The sequence below is a fragment of the Amblyomma mixtum genome, chromosome 2, assembly GCF_055824585.1.
Source record: "Amblyomma mixtum isolate Tamu chromosome 2, ASM5582458v1, whole genome shotgun sequence".
NCBI lineage: Eukaryota > Metazoa > Arthropoda > Arachnida > Ixodida > Ixodidae > Amblyomma > Amblyomma mixtum.
In genome coordinates this window covers 193,993,571-194,017,933 of record NC_143013.1, presented here as the reverse complement: position 1 = coordinate 194,017,933, position 24,363 = coordinate 193,993,571, and the positions used below count along the sequence as shown (strand labels likewise).

The 24,363-nt window shown below is 45.6% G+C and overlaps 1 protein-coding gene and 4 pseudogenes across 6 annotated transcripts in view; 4 read left to right on the top strand and 1 right to left on the bottom strand.

The window, feature by feature from the left end:
* The window catches only part of LOC149361973 (uncharacterized), a 233,440-nt gene that overhangs the window by 191,688 nt on the left and 17,389 nt on the right, over nucleotides 1-24,363 (bottom strand). The window lies entirely within an intron of this gene.
* Nucleotides 2,720-3,572, top strand: LOC149361977 (uncharacterized; annotated as a pseudogene).
* On the top strand, nucleotides 4,416-6,793 carry LOC149361976 (uncharacterized; annotated as a pseudogene).
* LOC149361975 (uncharacterized) lies at nucleotides 20,440-22,087 on the top strand (annotated as a pseudogene).
* On the top strand, nucleotides 22,996-24,016 carry LOC149361974 (uncharacterized; annotated as a pseudogene).

Sequence of the window (24,363 nt, the reverse complement as noted above, 5' to 3'; positions counted from 1 at the left end):
GGTCGCTGCCCATAGGACTTGTGTCCCAGTTTCCACTAGATTACATGCATTTAGTCTGTATTGGAGTCACCAAAAAGTTGCCGGTTCTCTGGACGAAGGGCAATAAATCGTACCGCCTGCCATATGCAAGTGTACATGAGATTTCGCAGCGCTTAGTTGACCTTAAGTATTTCTGCTGCACTGAGTTTGCACGTTTGTCGCGGCCATGGAAAGACCTAGCCTTCTGGGAGGCAACTGAACTTCGTTCTTTTCTCCTCTGCCTGAGTCCTGCAGTGCTGAAAGGCATCCTGGACTGAGAGAGATATGAGTATTTTCTTGTGTTGCATGTTGCAATCAGAATTCTTGCAAGCCCAAGCATGTGCAGCGCATACAATGATTATGCTAAGGAGCTCCTTATCTTTTTTGTGCGTACCTTCAAATCATTATACGGTCTTGCCAAGGTTTCATACAATGTACATAATCTTGTTCATCTAGCAGATGATGTAGCGAACTATGGGGCACTTGATAGCTTTAGTGCGTTTGCAGCTGAAAGCTTTATGTTTCGGCTCAAACATCTCGTCAGAAGCTCAACACGGCCCCTTGAGCAGCTGCACAACCGAATAAACGAGCTCGGTGCTAGCAGAGAGCGATGAAAACACTGGAGCATCCAGTGACATATAAGCAGACGCACACTAGAGGACCGCTGCCACGCTCATGTAATGGGCCACAGTTTAAAGCTGCTGTTTTTCCGCAGTTCAACTTAAAGTCCATTGCTGGGGATAACTGTGGCCTCCTTAGTGACTCCAGCATTGTGCTTGTGTCTGATTTTTGCTTTGATCAAGGCGAATGGATCAAAAATGCTTTTTGGGAGGCAGGTCACAGCATTGCACGACTTCTACAGTGTACCCTGCAGGTCCAGTGAGTTTAATATTTTCATTGCATCCCAACCATTATCAGACAAGGTGCGGTCCTTGTCTAGTGTCCAGTGCAAGTCTGTATTGCTACCATATTTGGGGTCATGCAGTGAATATTTGGTCTTTCCACTACTTCATTCCGCTTAGTTTTGCTTCAGAAGTTTCCATTTGTTGTGTACAAGTGCCGTCAAAAGTAACTGGAAGTGAACTCCATGGAAAAAATTTCATTTCTTTGAATAGAAACAATAACAGTCAAAATTTATTGGTGCTTTATGTAATCACACGATTACCACTAGTGTGCATATATCTATTCAAGGATGCATGCAATTAAAGCATTGATTTTAATTTTCTCTGCTAATATCGCCTTCCATTTACTTTTAACAGCACATGTACAGTGTGAGCCGTGATATTTTTGTTGTTTTAAAGCTTTCCCTTCTGCAGAGAATGTTTGCTTTTGTGTGATTTCGTGAAAAAAACAGCATTGACGTGGTGCCATCACATTGGCTTGAAGATGACCAGTGCTTTTGGGCAGCAAACTTCAATGCTTCCAGGACAATGAAAGCCATGAAACACAGGGAAGTGCCAGACTCGACATACACGAAGCATGACGTCGTCTTGAGCATGGAAGGTAAGGTAGGTCAACACTTCCTACACCTCCTTTCCGCTTTTGTGGTTGGTTGCACATATTTTTTCCCCACAAGTTCTTTCTTATTCGTACATACTTCCACACTCTTTCATGGTCTTCCATTGGACAACTGGCAGTATATGTTCTTGACATCTGAGAGCAGGGATTTGGTCTATTAAGGAATGTAATCGGTGAGGATGTGTACTGAACTGAACAATGCATCAAAGGCAGGGACCAAAGGAACAAAACGTGCAGTGGTAAATGTTGAAGCAATGCCATTATGACATTGTTCTTCAGTCATTGTCATCACCGTCAGCCTGACTATGCTGGCAACTTGCTGGTCTCAGAAGAAAAGCTTCAGTTTTGAAATAATTTGTTGGATCACTCAACGAGCTTGCTGGCTCTTGTGATACAATCTTTGTTTTTATTTTCTTAGAAACCTATGAAAAAGCAAGGATGAAGCTCAGAAAGGCTGAGGATACTGATGATATTGCAACGTCAACAGATCAAGGTATATATATATTTCTCATCTGACCTGCTGTGACCTGTAGTGTTTATTAAATGACAATTACAAGTTGAAATGTTTATTTTTTGTGGCATACAAAAGTTGAATTCAAAATGTGAAATGAGCTAAAAGTCTTCTTTTTCTATTTTTCTCTTTGATCAATTAAATTTATTGTGTCTGCATGCGCCAAGAACAGTATGTTTGCTTTTAGTGGCATTTTTCTATGTGTTCTGTTGAATGCATTTTCTTAACGTGCTTCTCAGATCTTGATGGCTGAAAGTGAATATCTGAAGCAAAGTTTAGTTTGCAGAAGCTAGCAATTTCCAAATGGCTACGCTGCAGTGTAATCATTAAACCATACTCGTGTAGCACAAAGCACCATTTTATGATCCTTAATAATCTTTTCTGTCCACCGCTTAAAATCCTTTCCATGACGGTTTCCTAGAAAAAGTCCGTGGAAAACGAAAGAGGCAAATGGTGTGTTTATCATCTCATGAGTTTGATGGACATGATGATGAAGAAGGGATAAAAAATGTGCCTCCATCACCCTTCAGTCGCCGAATGTAAGGGAATGTTGCTTCTTTTAGAGGTGAACCTAAAGCAGAATTTGGAACTATATACATTGCAACCCAGTGGCGGCGCGATCGGGATAGCTCGCGTTGTTTTCCGTGCGTTTGTGAAGGCTGTAGGCTCAGCATGATAAACTGCGCTATTGTAGGCCGCTCCAATTGCAGCGACGTCAATGGGAGGAAGAAAAAGCCAACGAGTATTAGGTTTTTTTGCTTGCCGAAGGTATACAAAGCCAATGCGAGAGGACCAGAACGCTGAGCGAAAAGCGCCGCAACTTGTGGTTAGCACGCATCATACGCACATGAATTCAATCATGAAAGTCGCAATGTGCGCGTATGCGGCATCCATTTCACAACAGGTGAGTCAACTCATGCATTACCAGCTTTGTACAACACGCTAAACGAACGCGCATATGGCACCTGCATGAATGCGCACGGCATGCGTCGAGTGCGTCTCTTTCACTGTTTTAGCACCGTGCGCATCCGTTTCTATGATTTTTTTTGTCCTTCGCGTTGTTTTAAATGTATATGGCCAGCCGTGCCTCATTTTGACTCGTACACCCACTTTCAAATGAAGACATTTAACATAAACATGAAAAAATTCTAAACTTGTGTCCGCAGGCGAACTGCCCAATCTGTTCGATGAAACGAATCCAGATTGAGCCCTGTCTCTCAATCTCGGCTACGGAACCAAGCATGCTGATTCCGGGCGGCACGACCGCAGAGGGAAAAGACATGCAGAGAAGCGGCGGGCTGATGCTTATGCAATAGTAACATCAGATGCATTGGCGCTCGCCGCTCGATTCTCCACAGCCGTAGCAAGCTGAGCAAGTTGGTGCTGACGAATGTGAGACAGGTCAGACGGGCTTTAGTTTTAGTTCACAAATACTCGTGCTTAGTATCCATTGGAGACGATACATTTTTTTCAAAGCCTTTGGGCCGCAGTTTTGCGCTTCTGTGGGCTGCCAATAGTTATTTAGCAGGATTTCGGAATAGGATAGCGTAATAGCGGGATTTCGACCTATTCATTCATGAGGCCGAAAAATTCTTTCGGGGAGCAAACGTCAGGAAAGGAACGAAGCTTTTTGAAGCAGTCCATGTACACAATGTGAAAGAGGTGGTGCCGTGCGACGGGAGCGAAGTAGCAGCCCGGTGCATTGCGCAGACAAGCATCACTGCGCCACCGAAAACGATCAAATTAACGCTAAGAAATATTTCGATCTAATGCCTGTCAGCGCTGCACTCTCACTCAATTTTTTTTTATGTGGCTATCTTCCAGTAGACAGCTTGCAGCCGCGAGCTGCAGTTGCAAGGCAGGCAAATGTAAACACGCTGCTGCCGTCACCGTGTTTTTGGAGCGGTGTGAAACGCTCTCCAGAACGAGCCACCCGCAAGCCTGGGGTGTTCCTGCATTTAGAAAGGCTTACCCTGAACATTCAAAGACGGCCAGGCGGCATAACATTGAAGGTAATTAGAAACCTCCAGTTTCTGAGAGAACGGCGCAAACCTGACTTCATAACATTCTCGTTTGCTGCACCTTCGGTGTTCGATGTGGAATTACCCTGTTCAAACTACGCCTTGAAATGATGTGCCCATTGCGTAATCTGCCACTCATATTTTCTCTTTTTTCAGCAACTGCCAGGCCATTATCACTCCAACACGTGCGTCAGTATTTTGGTGATATAAGATATCCAGTGAACGAGCTTTTGCAAGCAGAAGAGAATGCAAGCTGCGGCAAAGCGCCTGTGCGCACTGAAACTCCTGCGGAAAACATAAAACTTTTTGACTGGGATTCTGTGAAAAAGGAGTATCCCGGCTATTTCATGCAGGATTCTTGCGGAAAGCTTGTGCTCAGAAAGCGGAAGTTCATTGCAAGGTTTGTTTAATTTCTACGCATTTAGTACAAGTGCCCCGACTCTTTGACATTAGGATATATGATTATCGTACTAAATTATCACCCAGTCGTTCAGACGTGGAGGCAAAGATTTATCAGAGCATGTTGCCGTTGCCCCTGAAAACGTGCCTTTACTGTCGAAAAAGACGCTGGACGACAAGGCACAGTGGAAGCGAGCAAGGGTTCTGCGTATAGCTGGAATTAAGGTGAACGATTCTTTGCAGCGCAAAATTTGGGCTCCTTCCTAAGGTGTGACTGCGGGCGAGTTTCGGCCGTGGCTTTTTAAGCCCACATATTGTTGACAGCCAAGTCAATGACCGCAAATCGTGGGTGCAAGAAGAGGGAAGGGTTCCCAGCGAGCCATTAGCATTCTTCCGAGTCTACTGGATTTGCCATGAGTCAAAAACCTGTCTAGGAGGTAATGCATGAGTCATGTAAGCGCCTTCCGCATGGGTTTGACCAGAAACCGCGCGCGCGTGTTGCCTGTCGCGAAGGGTGGGCCGTCTCCCAATGTCACGTAAATCCATAAAAGCTTGTCCGAGACGAATACATATTTGTATTATTGCATCCTACAAAACAGCAGTGTGTCCTGCTGTTGTTATGTGCCATTTTGTGCTCGGGAAGGAGGCCCATAACTGCTTCGCGACAGTGCGCACAACACAGCGGGAGCTGTCAAGACTGCCCCCGCCTTCCCTACAGGGATGCGCGCGCGTCGCGCTGGAGTTAGATGTGCAGGGTGCCTATACAAATTATATAGTGATAAACAACACGTTCTCGTGTGGTACCCTGTACATTGATTGAGGCATGCCTTAAGTCTTAAATGTGAAAGCAATGCATTGCTTCGCCTTAGCTTACATGGCCTCTTTCCTGTCATTTGCATACTTACAGTAGAAACACCGGTCATACCTCAGTAGGAATACTGCGGAGCTGTAGTTGAGCCAAAATCTGCATTAATTTTTCAGAGCAACGCATGCATATGCATTAACTAGGAGTCAAGTCATGATTTATTCATAGGCTTCATGAGAAATTTGAAGTGCTGCTGTACAACGAATAAGTGAAATCATTATGTGTACTTCAAAACTTTCATTTCTCTTTCATTCACAGACTCAGCATCATCTATGCAAGGGCTACTTGCTTTAGAAGCCATAAAAAGATGGGCCGGCCATACAAGATCCTTTTGGCATTTTTAAACAGGGTTCAGTCACTAATGCGACATGCGAGTGCACTGCTAGAACAAGTGGATCCTGTAGCCACATTCTTGCTGCTGTGCGGCTCATGATTTTCCTAAAGAAAAAAGGATTTAAAGAAGCGCCACCAGAGCTAGCTTGCACTGAGCTCCCTCAGCAACGGAGGTGCCCTCGACAGCACAACATCAGACCGATGAGCGTGCCAGACATTGATTGGATTTGCCCTCGTGAAGGCGGCACACTTCTGCCAACACCAGCAATGATGCTCGAGGAAAGAAGCTGGAGGAGCAGCAACAGCTGGACAGTTTTCACAAGCTGGGCGAAAGTCTCCATCAACTTGGAAGCAGTGAATTCGCTGCTGTCCTGAGTGCTGCAAGGGGGCCTTTCAGTGACACAAAACTGGGAATGGTGCCTTCTGGTTCACCACCGTCCCACCAGCAAACAAAGCTGCCTGCAGGCTTCAAGACTTGGACAAATGTTCCAGTGGGAAGTGGAGCATTTTCACCAGTTCCAGAGCTATTCCTATTTGACGAAGCTGTGCAACATACCTTTCCCAACACATTCAGTGAAGATGAATGGAGTGCACTGAGGGTAAGTGCAACTTAAATCTAGTACCTCAAATCAATCCATCCTCCCAACTAGGCCTTTTCTACCAGTGAAGGATAGAAAATTGCTCCCACGCTTTGAATACTTAGTTTTGACCCATAAAACTATATATTTTTAGATTCCTTGAAGTGTAAGGAATACACCCGTATTTGTCTTATCTTTGCTGGTTGATTTTTAAAGAAGTTATTATCGAAAAACCTCGCGCACATGTTCACCTAGAGGCAACTTTTGTGGTAAATTTTGTTTTTATAATTTTCTCTCCTAACCAAAATACGTGATGTAATATATCATTTTGACCAGAAAAATCAGAGCATTCACATGCCATTAATTTCAAGTCTCTAGCTTTATTAGGTGTCAAGTTATCGTGTTTTTTCCATCTGAGCTGTGGGGAAGTTAATTGTTATTACACTTTCTTACTGAAATCCGCCAGATTTGGCGGAATTGCGCCAAATCGTTTCTGAGCATTCCAGTGCAATCCTGCTGTGTTTTTCAGGTGTTTTTGAGTGTTGCTTAGCATTTTAAATACTTGGCAAATTGTAAATCAACGAATTTTGAGTTTTCTTATGGGCAATTGATCATTGTCGCTATACTGTCTCACTAATTTCCATTGAATTTGGCGTATTTGTCACGATTTTGTTTCTAAAGCCTTTAACTGTGCCTTCTGGTTGCTGATCCATCTTGAACAGCTCATATCAGTCTAAATAGGCTGAGAAGAATATTCCAACGAATCTAATTCGTTTTTTTCTATTAAAAGTAGCAATACTCTGTACTTACACACACTTTCCACACCTGCAAAATGGTAAAGGAAAAGGATCGTGAAAAGAAAAAAGGGAAGAAAAGGCTCGAACAATTGGAGTAGACGCCGACCACAGTGACAAAAGATTCTCTCTTGAGGGAGCAAATTCAGGAAACCCCAGAGAGAACAGTTGGAGGATCTTGGCCTTCCCCTGCATTAGATACAGTAGACGGCCAGACCACAGATGCCTGGAACGACACATGGTCTGAAGAGGACCAAGGAGAGACAGACGCAGAAGACAAGAGATCTCCATGAAGCAAATGAGGAGGCTGGTAGCCTGACACACGAGGACTTCCCAGCACTTGGGACAGAACAGATGAACCAACCTTGCGAGGAAGGGAAAAAGGTTGAATCAGTCCTTCACCGAATCTCAGTCATTGATAAGGCTCTCTTCACAGCTGCAACCAAGATTGCAGCAGCAACTTCAGGCAATCAAGAGGTGGAAATGCAACTCAACTGTATCATTACACAGATTGCCAAGATGAAGAAGCTTCTATTAGAGTCAACACACAAGACCAAAGAATTGCCGGGACGGATCGAAGGGATGAAGGAATCCTTGCACGTTGCTCACAACGAAACAGGTTTATTTTCTCCTTCGGGCAACATACAGGTATTGCCCACGAGGCAAGACAAAAGGAGGTGCTAAACCTCCTGACAGGGTCTTGTCCTCGTCTGGGTACAGCAGCAGGAGCGGTATTGCATTATACAACAAAAAAAAATGGCTGTCTTTGCCATCACTTACACAACAGACGCAGGTAGCAAGAGCATCTGGCCACCAGGGCAAGAGGAACGTTTGGATCAGGCTGAGCAAGGTCCAAAGCGAAAGGAGGCTCTAGTGGTAACTTCAAAGAACCTGCCTAAGGAGGAATTAGGCAAACTAATTCAGAAAAATACCGATCCGTATTCACTCGGACTAGTGGATGTGGAGATGAGGCCAGGAAGGGAAGGCCTAGTATCACAGCAAGCTCGGCAGAAGCCATTGAGAAAGTCGAAAGGGAACTGCAAGAAAACAGAGCTACGAGGAACGACGTGGTTACACGCCTCCCAAAAAAGAAAAAAAAAACGCAAATAAAGGTCGTTGGCCTATCCGAGGATGTGCCTGAGGAAGAGATCACTGAGCGCATCATTAAGCAGAACAATTTCAACTGTCATTCTGAGGACTTTCGGCTGGTGAGAACGTGGAAAGGGAAAAGTGGCACCACTGCCATTATAGAGTTGAGCAAACAAGCTTTTGAGGCTCTGAAAGGGAGAGAGAGAATCAATATTTTGTGCACAAGATGTTTCTTTTATGATAACACGTACTTGCCATGCTGCAAGCAATGCTCTAGGATTGGGCACACAGAGCGAGTCTGTACAGCAGAAGCCCGATGTGTCGATTGCGGAGAAAACCATCACGTACGACAATGCTCCAACGAGAGGAAGAACTGTAAGATTTGTGAGGACAGAAAGGTTCACGCCAATGAAAGGAGGCACTCCTCTCTGAGTAACAAATGCCCAATTTTCAAGGCAGCACAGTTGAAGGAAACCCTCCAGATAGTTGCAAAGCTATAAGTAGCTATAAGTGATCAACAGTCGAGAGAACAAGAAATATCAAATCATGGATATTTCAACTCTGAAGTTTCTGCAAATCAACTTAGCTCGTTCTTTTAAAACTACATAGCATTAACAACAACTCAATCAATTCAACAACAAGACATCACGTTAATTCAAGAACCTTATGCACTAAATAATAGTATTATCGGTTTCGGTATCAAAGAAAGAATATTGGCATGTAAAGTTAATCCAAAATGTGCAATAATTATTCATAATGAAAAAACTGGCGTGTTCCCTTTATTCTTAAACCAACTACTTGTGGCAGTTAGGATAAATTGGCAAGAGAAGAACATTATAGTCATTAACTGTTATATCCCTCCCACCAAAGAGGTGAATCATACTCTTAATGGAATAGAGAAAATCTTAGAGACAAATTCTGGAAAGTTTGTAATAATTGCAGGAGATTTTAATGCAAAAAATAAAATTTGGGGAGGCGAAAAAACTGACGAAAAGGGGATTGAAATAGTAGAATTCATAAATAGAAATCAACTAAATTTAGTGAATCATGCAAACACTCCACCAACTTTTGAGACAAAGAATGGCAAAAGTTGGATTGACCTCACAATTGTGTCTGATTCTCTTGTATCACATATCAACAACTGGGAAGTTTTGGAAGATTTCACCAATAGTGGCCATAAATATCTTGCATTGGAACTTTTCAGCGAGGAAAGGCCCAACGAACCTCAACTCACACAAAAAGGAGGGCTTAAAGTTTTACAGAGTCTAGCTGAAGACAGGTGGATGAATGAAACAGCTCATACCTACATTAATTTGGGAAAGCATTTGAATTATATAGTAAACCAACTTTATGATAAGATCAATGCTTTAATAAAAAGATATTCTAAAAAACGAAAAAATAAAACAACAAAAAGCAAACCATGGTGGACGCCAGATTTGGAAATGGAAAGGAAAAAAGTAAACGCACACAGACGTCGCTACCAGAGAGCTAATGATGATATGAGGGATGTTTATCGCACCTTATATTGTCACGGCTTGACGTACAGGCCGGCGGCGAGAACGGGTGAAGACAGAGAGCACAGACCAAAACAGGCAGGTCCACCAGCAGCAACGTCGTCGTCGGCGCGCCGCAATCGCTACTCGTCTTTTTCTTCCACTCGCGACACTACCTCCCCCTATAAAGAAGCATCGTCCCGATGCTAGCACGGAAGCAAGAGCACAGGAAGGAAAACCACACACGCGCCCAGCAACTCCTGCTGGCCAGTGTAAAAGGGAGTGGTAAAATCAGTTCGGGTCCAGGCGATCATCGCGCGTAATACGGTTTAAGCCGCACTACGTGCACTATTTCAGGGCGGGGTGAACGACGTGATGACGGTCGGGTTCCTTCGGGCAGCACCTCGTAATTAAGTTCACCAAGGCGGCGAACAACTGTATACGGGCCGAAGTAGCGCTTCATGAGTTTTTCGGAGAGACCTCGACGGCGCACCGGTGTCCACACCCAGACCTTGTCTCCAGGGTAAAAATCGACGTCGCGTCGACGGAGATTGTACCGACGAGCGTCGGCATGTTGTTGATGTTGGGTACGGAGTCTGGCGAGTTGCCGAGCTTCTTCTGCGCGCTCGCAGACTAGTCGGGCATCATCGGCGACGTCGACAGGTGGCTCGTGCGGTAGCATAGCGTCAAGCATCGTGGTGACCTGTCTTCCATGTACCAGCTGGAAAGGGGACATACCTGTCGTCTCCTGGACAGCGGTATTATAAGCGAATGTAACGTAGGGCAGTACCGCATCCCAACTGCGGTGGGCGACATCCACGTACATGGCGATCATGTCGGCCATGGTCTTGTTCAGCCGCTCCGTCAGCCCATTCGTTTGCGGATGGTACGCAGTAGTTCGGCGGTGGCTGGTGCAGCTGAGACGGAGGATCTCCTGTGTGAGCTTGGCCAGAAACGCGGCACCCCGGTCAGTGATCAAAACGGCAGGGGCACCGTGACGGAGCACAATGCACTCAATAAAAAATTGGGCTGCCTCAACAGCTGTCGCCGACGGAAGTGCTCGGGACTCCGCGTATCGTGTTAGGTAGTCCGTCGCTATGATAACGTACCTGTTGCCCGACCGCGACGTTGGAAATGGACCAAGAAAATCCATTCCGACAGTGTGGAACGGAACAGGCGGTGGTTCGAGTGGTTGGAGAAGGCCAGCTGTTGTGCCGCAGGTCTTCCGGCACAACAAGGAGCCACGACCTCGGGCTGCTGTCGAAATTCTGCTTGTGCAATACACCATGCATTATCTTGAATGTCGGCAGTATGCGCTGGAAAATGCGAGGCACCGCAGCTTCGTGGCCTTCCAAGTGCGCCATCAGCTGATCAAGCTGAGGATCACTGCGTTGCCGAGCAGCCATATCTGCCATGTCCAATGCCCCAAGGAAGCCGTCTTCTTCGTCATTTTCGCCTCCCGGTGCCGGCTCCACGGGGGCTCGAGACAAGCAGTCAGCATCATGGTGTTTGCGGCCGGACTTGTAGGTGATGGTGACGTCGTACTCCTGTAGCCGAAGGCTCCACCGAGCAAGGCGGCCTGCTGGATCCTTAATATTGGCGAGCCAGCACAGCGAATGGTGATCGGTGACGACACGAAAAGGGCGACCGTACAGATAGGGCCGGAATTTGGTGATGGCCCAGATGACAGCGAGGCACTCTTTCTCAGTTGTCGAGTAATTGCCCTCCGCCTGCGAAAGAGCTCGGCTGGCATACGCAATAACCCTCTCAGCGCCGTCCTGGAATTGCACCAGCACTGCTCCTAGTCCTTTGTTGCTGGCGTCCGTGTGGAGTTCAGTGTCGGCGTCTTGATCAAAATGGCCTAGTATGGGGGATGTTGCAAGGGCGTGTTTTAATTGGCGGAATGCTGATTGTTGCTCCTCGGTCCACTCAAAGACAACGTTATCCTTCGTCAGGCGGTAAAGTGGCGCCGCGATCTGGGCAAAGTTCCGTACGAAACGTCGGAAGTATGCGCAGAGACCAAGAAAGCTTCTGACGGTCTTCTTGTCCGACGGTGGAGGGAAGGATGCGACGGCGGCCGTTTTCTCGGGGTCTGGCTTCACACCCACTTGGCTGACGATGTGACCAAGGAACTTTAGTTCACTGTATGCGAACCGGCACTTCGAAGGCTTGAGCGTGAGTCCGGCGTTCAGAAGAGCTTGAAGAACCGCTTCAAGACGCACCAGATGGTCTGCGAAAGTGCTTGAGAAGATGACAACGTCATCCAGATACACGAGACATGTCTGCCACTTTAGACCGGCGAGCACAGTATCCATGACTCGTTGAAATGTCGCGGGCGCTGTACACAGGCCAAACGGCATCACCTTAAACTCGTAGAGGCCATCCGGGGTTATAAATGCAGTCTTTTCGCGGTCGCGCTCATCCACTTCAATTTGCCAGTATCCACTCTTCAAGTCGATGGACGAAAAATAGCGGGCATGACGAAGACGGTCTAGGGTGTCGTCGATGCGTGGTAGTGGATACACGTCCTTCTTGGTCACCTTGTTGAGTCGCCGGTAGTCGACGCAAAATCGTAGGGTCCCGTCTTTTTTCTTCACCAGTACTACAGGTGCGGACCACGGACTGTTGGATGGTTGGATGACGTCGTCCTTTATCATTTCGCGCACTTGCTCCTGTATGGTTTCCCTTTCCTTCAAGGAAATGCGGTACGGCGGCTGACGAATCGGGTGCGTTGCGGTGTCGACAATAATTCGATGCTTGGCGACGGGTGTCTGGCGAACTCGGGATGTCATCGCGAAACAGTTATTGTACCGATGCAAAAGAGAGAGCAGTTCACGTGTTTGGGAAGGCTCAAGTTTGGGGTCGATATCCAGGGGCAACGTTGCAGGGTCTCGAGACTCGGGCGGGGCCGCCTCTGTAGGCAGCGCAACAGCTTCACGAACGCCGCTAAGTTCTTCCATTTGGGCTATAACTGACCCTTTTGTCAGGTGCTGCGGCTCGTTCCTGAAGTTGGTCACGAAGATGTTGGCACACCCTCGTCGAACATTTGCGACCCCTCGCGCAACACCAATGCCACGCGTAAGTAACAGCTGGACACTGCCTTCCAGAACGCCTTCTCCACATGCTGTTGTATCGGCTCGGACCGGCAGGAAAACTGTGGACAACGGCGGCAAGTGGACATGGTCGGCATCAACTTTCATCGCAAAGCCTGTGGCCCGAGGCGGTACTGGCGATGAAGAACGTGCGCGGAGGGTCAACCTGTTCTTCCCTATGTCGATTACGGCGCCATATTCACGGAGAAAATCCATGCCCAGAATAACATCTTTAGAGCAATTCTCCAATATCACGAATGTGGCGGGGCACGTCTCACCGTGGATCTCGACGCGGGCAGTGCACTTGCCAACAGGGTTTACGATGTGGCCTCCCGCGGTACGTATGGGCGGTCCGTCCCACTGGGTGGTAACCTTGCGAAGACGCCGAGAGAAACTTCCGCTGAAGACCGAGTAATCGGCGCCGGTGTCCACAAGCGCCGTTACGTCGCGTCAGTCGATCAGAATGTGCACATTGCTAGAGGTTACAAAACGATTCGCGCTTCCAAGGATGCCATCGGTCGAGCTGGGACATTCCAACGTAGGCGGAGGTTCTTTACTTCGTGCGACTCCGGCAACGCCACCTCCAGGCGTCTCCGTACTCAGTTTTCCCGAAGTGGCGAAAGGCTCTCACGGCGAGACCCGCGAGAAGGGGATGGTGGGCGGCGAGGTGGCGGCGACCGGGAGGTGCGAGGAGAAGCTATAACCAGTGATGGAGAACGTCGAAGGTAGTCTTGTATGTCACGGGGCTGTTCACCGTAGCGGGGGCACGGATCAGCCCGGTTAAAACCCCTTAGGCCAAGCTCGCGGTATGGACAGGAGCGATACATGTGGTCAGGCTCACCGCAGTGAAAACACAATGGTCGCCGGTCCGCAGTCCTCCAGATGTCGGTCTTCCTGCGTCTCGGCGGTCCCAGGCGGGCATCAGACGGGTGCAGGAACTCGCGGCGTTGAAGGCCAGAATCGGGAGCGCTCTGGACTTGGCGATGGGCGGGAGGCGGACGACGAACTGCGGCGGCGTAGCTCAGAGTTGGTGGGTCGGCTGCAGCTACAATTGGGACGTCTTCTGGCGCCAGCGTGTGTCGCAGTTCCTCGCGAACGGCCGACGCGATGGAGACAGAGGCGGGCTGCTCAGGAGAAGGGAAGAGCTTTTTCAGCTCCTCGCGGATGATGTCGCGAATTATTTCTCGAACATCGGCTAGACCAACTCCGCCCAGGCCAGACGAGGCAAGACTTGAGACGGCAGGAAGGGCGCTCAGTCTCTGAAAGTGACTGGTTCTTGTCGCCAATGCGTGCTCGATATTTGTAGCTTCGGCGACAAATCCGGCTACTGTGGTCGGAGGATTGCGTATGAGGCCTCCAAAGATGTCATTCCGGACACCCCTCATCAACGCCCGTACCTTTTTCTCCTCAGTAGCCCGCGGGTCGGCGCGGGCACTCAGACGCAGCACGTCTTCGACGAAGCTCCTGACGCTTTCGGTGGGTCCCTGGATGCGAGCGTGGAGCAGATCTTCTGCTTGCTGTCGCCGGTGTTGGTTCGCGAACGTGCGCACCAGTTCGCTCTTGCATGTCTCCCATGATGTTAAAGAAGCCTCATGGTTCTCAAACCAATACTTTGCTGTGGCTTCCAGGGAGAAGTACAGATTCTGCAGGCATTGGTCGGGAGTCCACCCGTTATGTCGAGCTACTCTTTCATAGTGCTGGACCCAGTCTTCAACATCGTCGAGGCCATTGCCACGGAACGGGACGACAGATCTTGGAGTGACAGGCACGTAGACGATCCTCGACGCAATCGCGGGGTCGGTTTGTTGTGACTGGGACGCCATGGTGACGTTGGCTGTCCTAGATGTCCGCGATCCCTCGGGCAAGAGTCCGAATTCCGGCGCTTGGCCTTGCTGACGTCGGCTAGCGCGAGTCTCAGTTTCTGCCGAGGGCTCCTCCAAGAAAACTCGACGGCCAGGACTTAGGACGGGGCTCGAACTACGAGGCGGGGTGCGCTGCATGAGATGCGTTACCCAGCACCTCCACCAAATGTCACGGCTTGACGTACAGGCCGGCGGCGAGAACGGGTGAAGACAGAGAGCACAGACCAAAACAGGCAGGTCCACCAGCAGCAACGTCGTCGTCGGCGCGCCGCAATCGCTACTCGTCTTTTTCTTCCACTCGCGACAATATAAGGAAGCAGTTGAAAGATACAATGAAAATCTTAAGAAAGCGAAAGCAAAGTCGTGGAGAGATTTTTGTGGCAATGTCGTTAACCACAACCCTTTTACATTGCCATATAAACTAGCAGTAAATAAAATGAAAAGAACAGTAACCATTCCTAATATTCAAATTAATGGAAGACAGGCGTCAAATTCAGAGCAAGAATCAGTCTAACATATCTTAAAGAATCTGTATGACATAGCTCTATCTCCGGAAGAAGGAGTAATTATTAGAAGTAATGAAGTAGAAAATAGGCTGCAAGAAAACGATATTCCTTTTACAGAACAAGAAGTAGATCACATAGTATTAACGTCAAAGAAATTTGTAGCACCCGGACCAGATTCTTTAAGAACGCCTTTTATTCAGGCACTTTATATGAATAATAAGAAATTTTTCATCACCATTTTTAATTCATGCCTAAGACTGGGTTGCTTTCCAGACAGTTGAAAAATTTCAAAAGTAATATTAATTCCCAAGGGAAAAGGAGAAGATAATGAGAATAATTTTAGACCAATTGCAATAAATTCAATCCTGGGTAAACTACTGGAGAAGTTGCTTAACAACCGATTATACTTTTTCTTAGCCAAGAACAACATACAACCAAAAACCCAGTTTGGGTTTAAACATAAAACTTCAGCAACTATGGCATTAAATCACTTAATGAAAAATATTAAAAATCAAACTGAAAAAGGCCACAAAATGGTTGTAATTTCTTTCGACACTAAAAATGCTTTTAATTACATCAATAGAGATGCAGTAGCTATATTATTTGAAAGAGCGAAAATTCCCTTCAACCTCTATACATTAACGCTTGAAGTACTCAGCAATAGAGTAATTAAATATCAATCATTAAATTGTTCACTTGAATATAAACTTAGAAAAGGATCGCCTCAAGGGTCACCTTTGAGCCCACTTCTTTGGAATTTTATGATGGCTGAACTCCTGAAATTGGATACACCTGCCCACTTTGAAATTCAGGCTTTTGCTGATGATATCACTATACTAGTAAATGGTAAATCTAGGCTTGATCTGGAACAGCATTGTGAACAAGCACTTAATCACGAGTCACAGTGGCAGGGACTGACTTTTAACTCTGAGAAGTGTCAGTTTATGCTCGTTGGTAAGGCCTACCAGCAAAGACCACCAAATGTCAAAATGAAAGGTAAGATTCTTCACCGTTGTAAAGAACGAAATATATTGGGTGTTGTGTTTGATGAACAGTTGTCTTTTCTTCCTCATTTAAAATATATTCAAGAAAAAATTACTAACATTACCTTAAAATTAGCGAAATCTACTAGTAAAAAATTGGGGTATGTCGCCAGGACATTTAAGGCAATTATATTTTAGAGGACTTGAAAGAATAATCATATATAGTTCCCCAATTTGGTATGCACCTCATTCGCATATTCTACGTAAATTAAGAGCAATTCAACGCATCCCTCTTCTAAGAATATGCAAAGCATATTGAACATCAAATCTAGCTCTTGGAGTTTTATGCAATATCCCACCCCTTCATCTGAATATAGAAAAAGAAAATAGACTTTTTGAACTCTTACACAACAGTGGTGTATTTAGGTGGGAAGATAGAGACTTTACGGCAAACAACATAATTTTAAAAGTGGACAAATGGACTGTAAATCCTGCTAAGAAAACTAAAATTATCTTTAATAAGACTGATTTTCACATTTTTACTGATGGATCGGAATTAGCAAATACAGTGGGGGCAGCTTTTGTCGTTTTTAATAAAAGTGGAAAAATTATACATTCAGCACAATTTAAGCTACCATCATATAGTAATAATTTCATTGCTGAAACAATCGCAATTAAGGAAGCAGTTAAATTTGTCAAACAACATAATCAGGACAAACATTATCAGATATTAACTGCCAGCTTATCAACTTTACAACGTCTACAGAATCCTCAAAATTGTCATTATTTTATTCAAAATATTAGAAACGAACTAATAAGTGAAAGTGTAACATGCTAGATGTCTTTATCCTATGTCAAAGCTCATCAAGGCATTATGGGCAATGAATTGGCCAACGAATTAGCAAATAAAGCGAGGTACCAAGGCATAGATATTGAACACCCTATGACTAAACAATTCATTAAGGCCGAACTATATAAGGAAACTAAAAAGAAATGGAATCATATTTGGCAGGACGAAGGCTCAGAGACTTATATTTATCAATGAATCCGAACAGTTTCAAATGTACCAAAATTTTTCTCAACCATCTTTCTTCTCACGCGATAAGCGGACATGGGCGATTTCCCTTTTATTTAAAACGATTCGGCATTCTAGAGAGCGATCAACGTTTTTGTAAAAAATCAGCACCAACATTTGATCATTACTTAATCGACTGCAAATGTACAAAAGAACACGTTAGTGCTCTTAAAAAATTATTATCGGGTGATGTTGTAAGGCATAAACCTGAAATAGTTAAACATGATAAGGCAATGGAAATAATTGAAGAAATCGTTCAGATTATAAACGACAAAATTCTCGCAAATAATTAAAGCGCTGACCTGGAATTTCGTCGCCGGACGGGAGGGAAGACACTGACATTGTGAAGACATTTTTTTTTTCGCGGTGCTTGCATTTACTTGCAGCTTTACTCAAGATTCTGCTGTATTTTGTTCTAAATTTGAGGAGCCATAACTGCTGCACATGACAAAAGCGGGCCGCACAAGAACATATGTTCCCGTGGGTCTAAGTTTGAATGAACCTCAGCCGGATTGAGAATTGATAGAAATGTTAAGAGAATAAAATTATTTAGGAACTCCAAGTCCGGGGCAACTCAAAGTGCAAGAAAGTTTTATCTGCACCGGGACGTCGAGCTGTCTCGCGATTATCCTACATTACGGAGATTGCAGATTTAGGCGCCAGCTATGGGCGGAGAGTAAATACTTTTCGTTCGTTATTCCCTTGTTATTTCCGCACTGTTGAAATGTGTTGGTTGTTTTAGCTTTTTCAGAAACAGTCATGTCAGAATTTTTATTACTGCATATATCTTACTCAGTCTCTCATAGCCTCAGCCGCTTTGGGACGTTAAACCCCAATAAACCAAACCAGTTTGTAGTTTGTACACAGCCAAACTAGCCACCGTAGCGAAGCTCTCCAAAAATGCTGTCCCGTATGCCGCCGTCACGTTGGCCGCCGTCGTCGCCATCTTTATTTTGCCGCACTCAAAGTTGTTGCGTAGAGAATGCACAAAATGGTAAAGTATTTGAGCAAACTTAGCACGGAAAATTATTTTTAATTTTTATTCTTTCAGTTATTAAACTCAGAAATTGTATTTAATACGCAATCTAGGGGCTTGTGCTGTAAATGCGGCACCACCATGGCCTGTGCAGCGCCTGGCTGGCCTGGCCTGTATGCCTGTAGTTCGTCCATTGCTTCCCGAAGTCGGCGGCGGCGCATATCAGAGGCAAGTGCTTGTTTCCTGATTTTGGTCTTTGTACGCATTTCTCGCCATGCCTAAAATAAAGCACAAATCGTAGCAAGTTTGTGCTAGTAGAAGAATAGCTAAAAAATCATTTTCACTGTTTGAAGGTAGCGGGAATGCGACGGAGCAGCGCGAGCCAGCAGCGAGAGTTCTGTTTGAAAACACGTGTGATCGCGGCGCATCACCCAGTTGCGAATCCGCTTTTGTTGGGCGTTCAGAGAAGCAATCCAGTGCACCCAGCGCCGATCTAAGCGTTCCATTCAGTTCTGTTGTGAACGACGGCGCACACGAAACGCAAGGGGTTTGTGTTGTGTTTACATCTAAGTGACTGAGCGTTGCAACGATTAGAACAGCGAAGACAGTATTGTGGATACGAAGTACTGAAATGTCTGACATTGCAATTCTTGCGTATGCAGCGTGTCGTCATTGTGTGTGACTGTACATTGTAGTTACCTGAAGACCGGCAAATTTTGTATATTCTTCATAGTGTGTGACTTAAGTTACGTAACCCTGTAATTTCAACAGTCTTCTTTATAAGGTGCTGCTTTTACCTGGTTTATCTTGGGCATGACAACACTTGTTCAGTCATTACCTTCGCTGGCTTGGTGAGGTTGATGTCTTTGTTGTTTTGCTTTTGTGTAGTGACATATACTTCTTTCCCTTGCTTCCATATTGTCATGCATTGTTTGACATGGTTCCCGCTTTGCCTTGTAGGGATGTTGCTCAGATGGATTCTGTGTAGCGACCAGCAACTTTTTTCTTTTTTTTTTGCTTTTAATATTGCACGAACATGATTCTGTCCAGCGACCAGCTACTTTTTTCTTTTTTTTTTTGCTTTTAATGCTGCACGAACATGATTACCAAAACCCTGTGTAGCAACCAGCTACTTTTTTCTTTTTTTTTTTGCTTTTAATGCTGCACGAACATGATTACCAAAACCCGCCGAGTTTTTCTACCTACCCGGGGTTTTTCTTGACATTCTCCCAAGGCAGCTATAACAACTACTTTTGCCTGTCCTTGACTCCTGCAAGTACTTTCCTCATCACTGTTTCATTAAATTAGCGTTTCAGTTCAAAGTCCTTTGGCTTGAACAACTTTATCCTCCTCAATGTCCTCATTTTTTTCTCTTTAACGTATTTCCTATTTGAACTAACATACATAATAAGTGGCCTGCATTAGTGGACAGGATGCAGTCACCTTGTGTACACAGCTATCTAGCTTTCCAGGTGAGGACCTGCTCTTCTGACTTGGTCAAAGGTTTAACTGTCAAATCAAAGCCAACTGTGAAATTAATACTCTTTTTGCCACTATTGCTCTTTTTTTTTCTAATTTAACCAACTCCTTCGTGCACTTTTTGATGCCTTGTTGCGTCCAATGTGTTCTATTAAGGTGGTCCCTGATAACAGGTGCTCTCATCATCCCAGAAGGGTTCTTTTCTGCTGTGCCTTGTTTATATTTGTGGCCTTAACTCTGACCACATGTGCAACTTCTCTAATATCCAACCTTACCATGATTAGCCCGGCAGTCTTGTGCAGTACTTAAGTTTTTTGTTCACTTGTGTGGGCATGAAAACTGCTCCATGGTGTGCTTGTCATCAGTTTATGCTTTTTCTTATTTTCACAGCTCACTGGAAGTGGTGAATGAAAAGAAATGGACCAAGCAAATGGACCGAGCATTTTTGAAATAAAAATTTCAGAAAAGATAATAACTTGTCAGTTCAAGTTTTTGATATGTGCATGAAGCAACTGCCTAAATTCGAAAGGGTGTTCAGGGTGCATGCATATTTAATTTTCAGTGGGAATAACTGTCATTCTGGACATCCAGAAGACTGAAAGGAGATGTCAGTAAGACATTGCAAGGAAACTTAAAACATGTTCTGAAGATGTTGACAAGATATCCTCTCGTCATCTTATTGGGTCTCCCTAGGACATTCTGTGGATTGCCACTTTGTGTCAAAACACATGTCCAGAGGATGTCCAGTGGACATCATGTGGGTGTTAATGGACATCATATGGATATCTGATATCTTCAGGGCGATATCAAGTGGATGTCGAGAGGATACCACCTGGTTATCTGGGTTATGAGCCCCCAAGACTTTGAGCAACTGCAAGAACGAGCTGTCGCCCGAATTTCGGAGCTATGTTCTATATCTGCGACCGAGCGCAAGCTGCAGACGCTTTGCACTGAGAGAGGCGACGCGGGTCCGGCGGCGACGGCAGCAGCAACGTACACGATCGTCGATCTGTCAGCAATCAACCGGCTGTTCGAAAAAACTGTGTGCCGCCAGTGCGGTGGCGACGTGTCCATTGAGAAAAGCAATCACGAATATGGTGTTGCTGTATAGTTGTGCTTGCAGTGTTCTGTGCAATCCCTTCCAGGTAAACATTCTTGCTGCCCGGGCTGCGCTAGCTACAGAGAACGGCCAAACAGCACTAAACGACTTCTTTTCAACCATGGGAAACTCCCACAGGGGTCTTCACAACAAGACCTACCAAGCACACCTGAAACCCAAGTTGAAGCCTGCTGCAACGCTAGCTGCTGAAAGTGTGCTGAATGATTGTGCATCCTCAGTGAAAGAACTATACAAAGAACTCAATTTCAGTAATCCCGGAAATATCGCCGTCTGCTTTGATGGAACATGGATGACAAGAGGGCACCAGTCCCACATTGGTGTGGGCTCTGTCATAGAGCTTTCTTCAGGCTATGTATTAGACTATGTAGTGCTGTGCAACTACTGCCTCGGCTGCAAAAATGCGCCTAAAGAGGAGGACCCCCAGCACAACGCATGGAAGGCACAGCATGTGTGCCAAAAGAATACGAATTCAAAATCTGGGCAGACGGAGGTGGATGCAGCTCTGATGATCTTCCAACGATCGCTCGAGCGGCATGGCCTGCGATACACCACAATGCTCTGCGATGGAGATAGCAAGCATTTTCGCACAGTAGAGGAAGCGAAGATACATGGTTTTATACCAGTCGAAAAAGAAGACTGTACGAATCATGTACAAAAGTGGATGGGAAGTACTTTGCGCAATCTTGTCCGAAAGCACAAAGGAGAGGATTGTGAAAGCGTGAGTGGTAAAGGTCGACTCACTGCAGATCTTACAACCAAACTCAGCAATTACTATGGTTGGGTACGAAAATCCAATGCAGGCGATGTTGAGCAAATGCAACGGGGAGTAATGGCCACATGTTATCATGTGACGTTGACCGACAAGCGCCCAAGCCATGGTCTATGCCCACGAGGCACCAACTCATGGTGCAAACACAATGCTGCCATTGCAAAGGGAGAGCAGCCACCGAAACACCGTTACAACCTGCCCGACTACGTCAGCCAAGCATTGCTACCCGTGTACGAGCGCCTTGCTCACAAAGACTTACTCAGCAGATGCCAGCGAGGACAAATGCAGAATGCAAATGAGGCACTGCATTCAGCGATCCGGTCCTTGGTGCCCAAGACGAAGCATGCTTCGCCGATATCAGTTGAAGCGGCTGTTGCTGAGACAGTCATGCAATTTAATTCTGGGACACAGGAGGCTGCATCACGCATTCTCCAAGAGCTCCAAGTGGAACCCAACCGCATAACCAGGCAGAGGGCGCAGGAGAAGGACTCAGGCCGAGCTAGAAGCTCTGAGCGGAAGCGTGCAGCCTCAGCGCGCTTCATCTCTGCCGCAAAGCGACGACATCAAAGAAAAACTGATGAACATTACTCCCCTGGGGAATTCTGAAGCTGCATGCTACTTTTTGTACATAACTGTGCATAAATAAAGCATTCAAAGCATGGAATTTCGTTTTTTGCAATTTTCTCAGTTAGATTATTTTCGTCACATGGCAGTCTACTGACAAACCTATCTCAGCTTCTGCTGATCAGATTTTGGTAACTTTTGTGTCGTTTAGTAGCTATATAGGCGGTGATTGCAATAAGGGTTACAGATGGTAGCCAGGTGTAAACACAAATATGATATCTGCAAAAATTAATTTGAACTAAAATTTCAGTTCTTCAATCACAACTTTGGATGACCACAACCTTTGAACTAGAAGAGCTAGAAACGTGCTATTACCCTTGTTGCACTCCTTGATCCTTCTAGAATCTAGCAACATACAGCTTATGAGCATCTGCATAGCAATTTTCTCTAAAACTCTGTCGGAAGCTCTTCGCATAGAAAACTACATACAATTAAAAGAAAAAAAATTGTAGAAACTGATTTCATATTTGAGATCAGCATGCTGAAATATATATAAGTACAAATTTTCACGGCAATAGCTTCAATATTAAAAAATTTCTCTCAAAGACCTATGTCCCCCGTTAAATCATTAGAGGCGCACAACTATTCCACCAGCGGGTGAGTGAGAAGCCTATCTGCGGTGCGCCTACAAGACGAAAAGGTGCTTCTGCTAAGAGAGCTAAGCTCAAGGAACCTTTCTGGCATGTTTCTTAGTGAACATACGCAAAAAAATGACCATTGGTATTTATGCAAATGAAACATAAAACCGTGCTTCTGGCTATGGCAGCACTGCTTAGTGACAGGAAAATTTCAAAGATGTCCGCATAGGGAAATTCACAGAGCACAGCGATTAGTAGAAATTTCACTGAAAAAATGCAGTAATGAAGATAAGCTATGCCTGTCCACTTACAATGCCGGAGCACAGGAAACTTGTTCTGTCCGAGACCACTTTGTCTGGTGTGCACATGCCCATTTTGCGGAAACAAAAAAAGTGCACTCTTATGTGCAACTTCACAATATTTTCACAGGTCAACCATTCGCAACGGCTCAGCAACCACCCACTTAAAGCCTGGATCTTATGCAAAACAAATGGCACTGTGCTTAATGCCCATTGCACCTGCATGACGGGTGCAGGTGAAACGTGCTCGCATGTTGGAGCTTGTGTCTTTGCTGCGGAAACTGGAGTGCACCTCAGGAACTCGGTTTCATGCACCCAGAAAAAAAGCATCTGGCTGCCAGCCTATATTGAAAATGTGCAGTTTAAATGGCTGAGAGACATCAACTTCACTTCATCGAGAGGACGTAAAGAGCAGATCGACGACACACGTGCTGAAGGTCAGCAGAAGAGGAGGTTGGAAATTCCAGGACCTTCTCCAGACGAGTTGAACGCACTGTATGATGACATCAGAAAAGACGCTGCAGTACCAGAGCTTCGACAGCTACGAGGTTCTCGTGAACAAAGCAAGGCATTTCATGTCTACTTTCGTCATTTCAGAGGACACCGTAAAGGAAGTAGAGTCCTTAACGAAGCAGCACAGTAACTCTCCACGCTAGTTCCTTTACAAAGCAGGAAGAATAACTGCTTCTTTTATGAAGAAAGCATGCCATACTAAAGTAGCAAATCCTAGTATGTCCCTAATCAAAGAGATTTGCTATCCAGAAGCCCAAACTATGAAGGTGGAGTAGCTAACATGTGGAGTAGGAACCATGAGAAGGATGCCTTAGCAGCTTACGCACATAGTGAAGGCATAAAACATAACAATTTCGAATTGTCCGAGTCAGGCCTGCACCTCAGCACTAGGTACCGTTTTGCTGGGGCTACACCAGATGCTCTGGTCTCATGTAGCTGCTCCGGAAGAGGTGTGGAAGAGTTCAAATGCCCATATGTGCTTAGGAATGCAATTGCATTCACTGATGAAAACACGTGCCTGACTGAAGTTAAAGGGATCATGCAGCTTCAGAAAAGCCATGCGTATTATTAACAAGTGCAGACACAGATGGCTGTGTGCCAAGTGAAGTATTGTGACTGTAGTTTGGGCACCGAGTCTTCTTCACATAGAACGCATCAAGTGGGATGAAGATTTCTGTGAAAACATTTTCTCAATTTCAGAAAGGTTCTTTGTGAATGCAGTGCTCCCCAAACTGTATGCCAAGTATTTCACCAGGCAGAAGAACAGTGTTGGCACAACTGCACTGTGTGAACAGGTGTATTGTTTCTGTAATGAACCAGAGACTGGCAAAATGGTTGCTTGCGACAGTGAAGCCTGCATGCACAAATG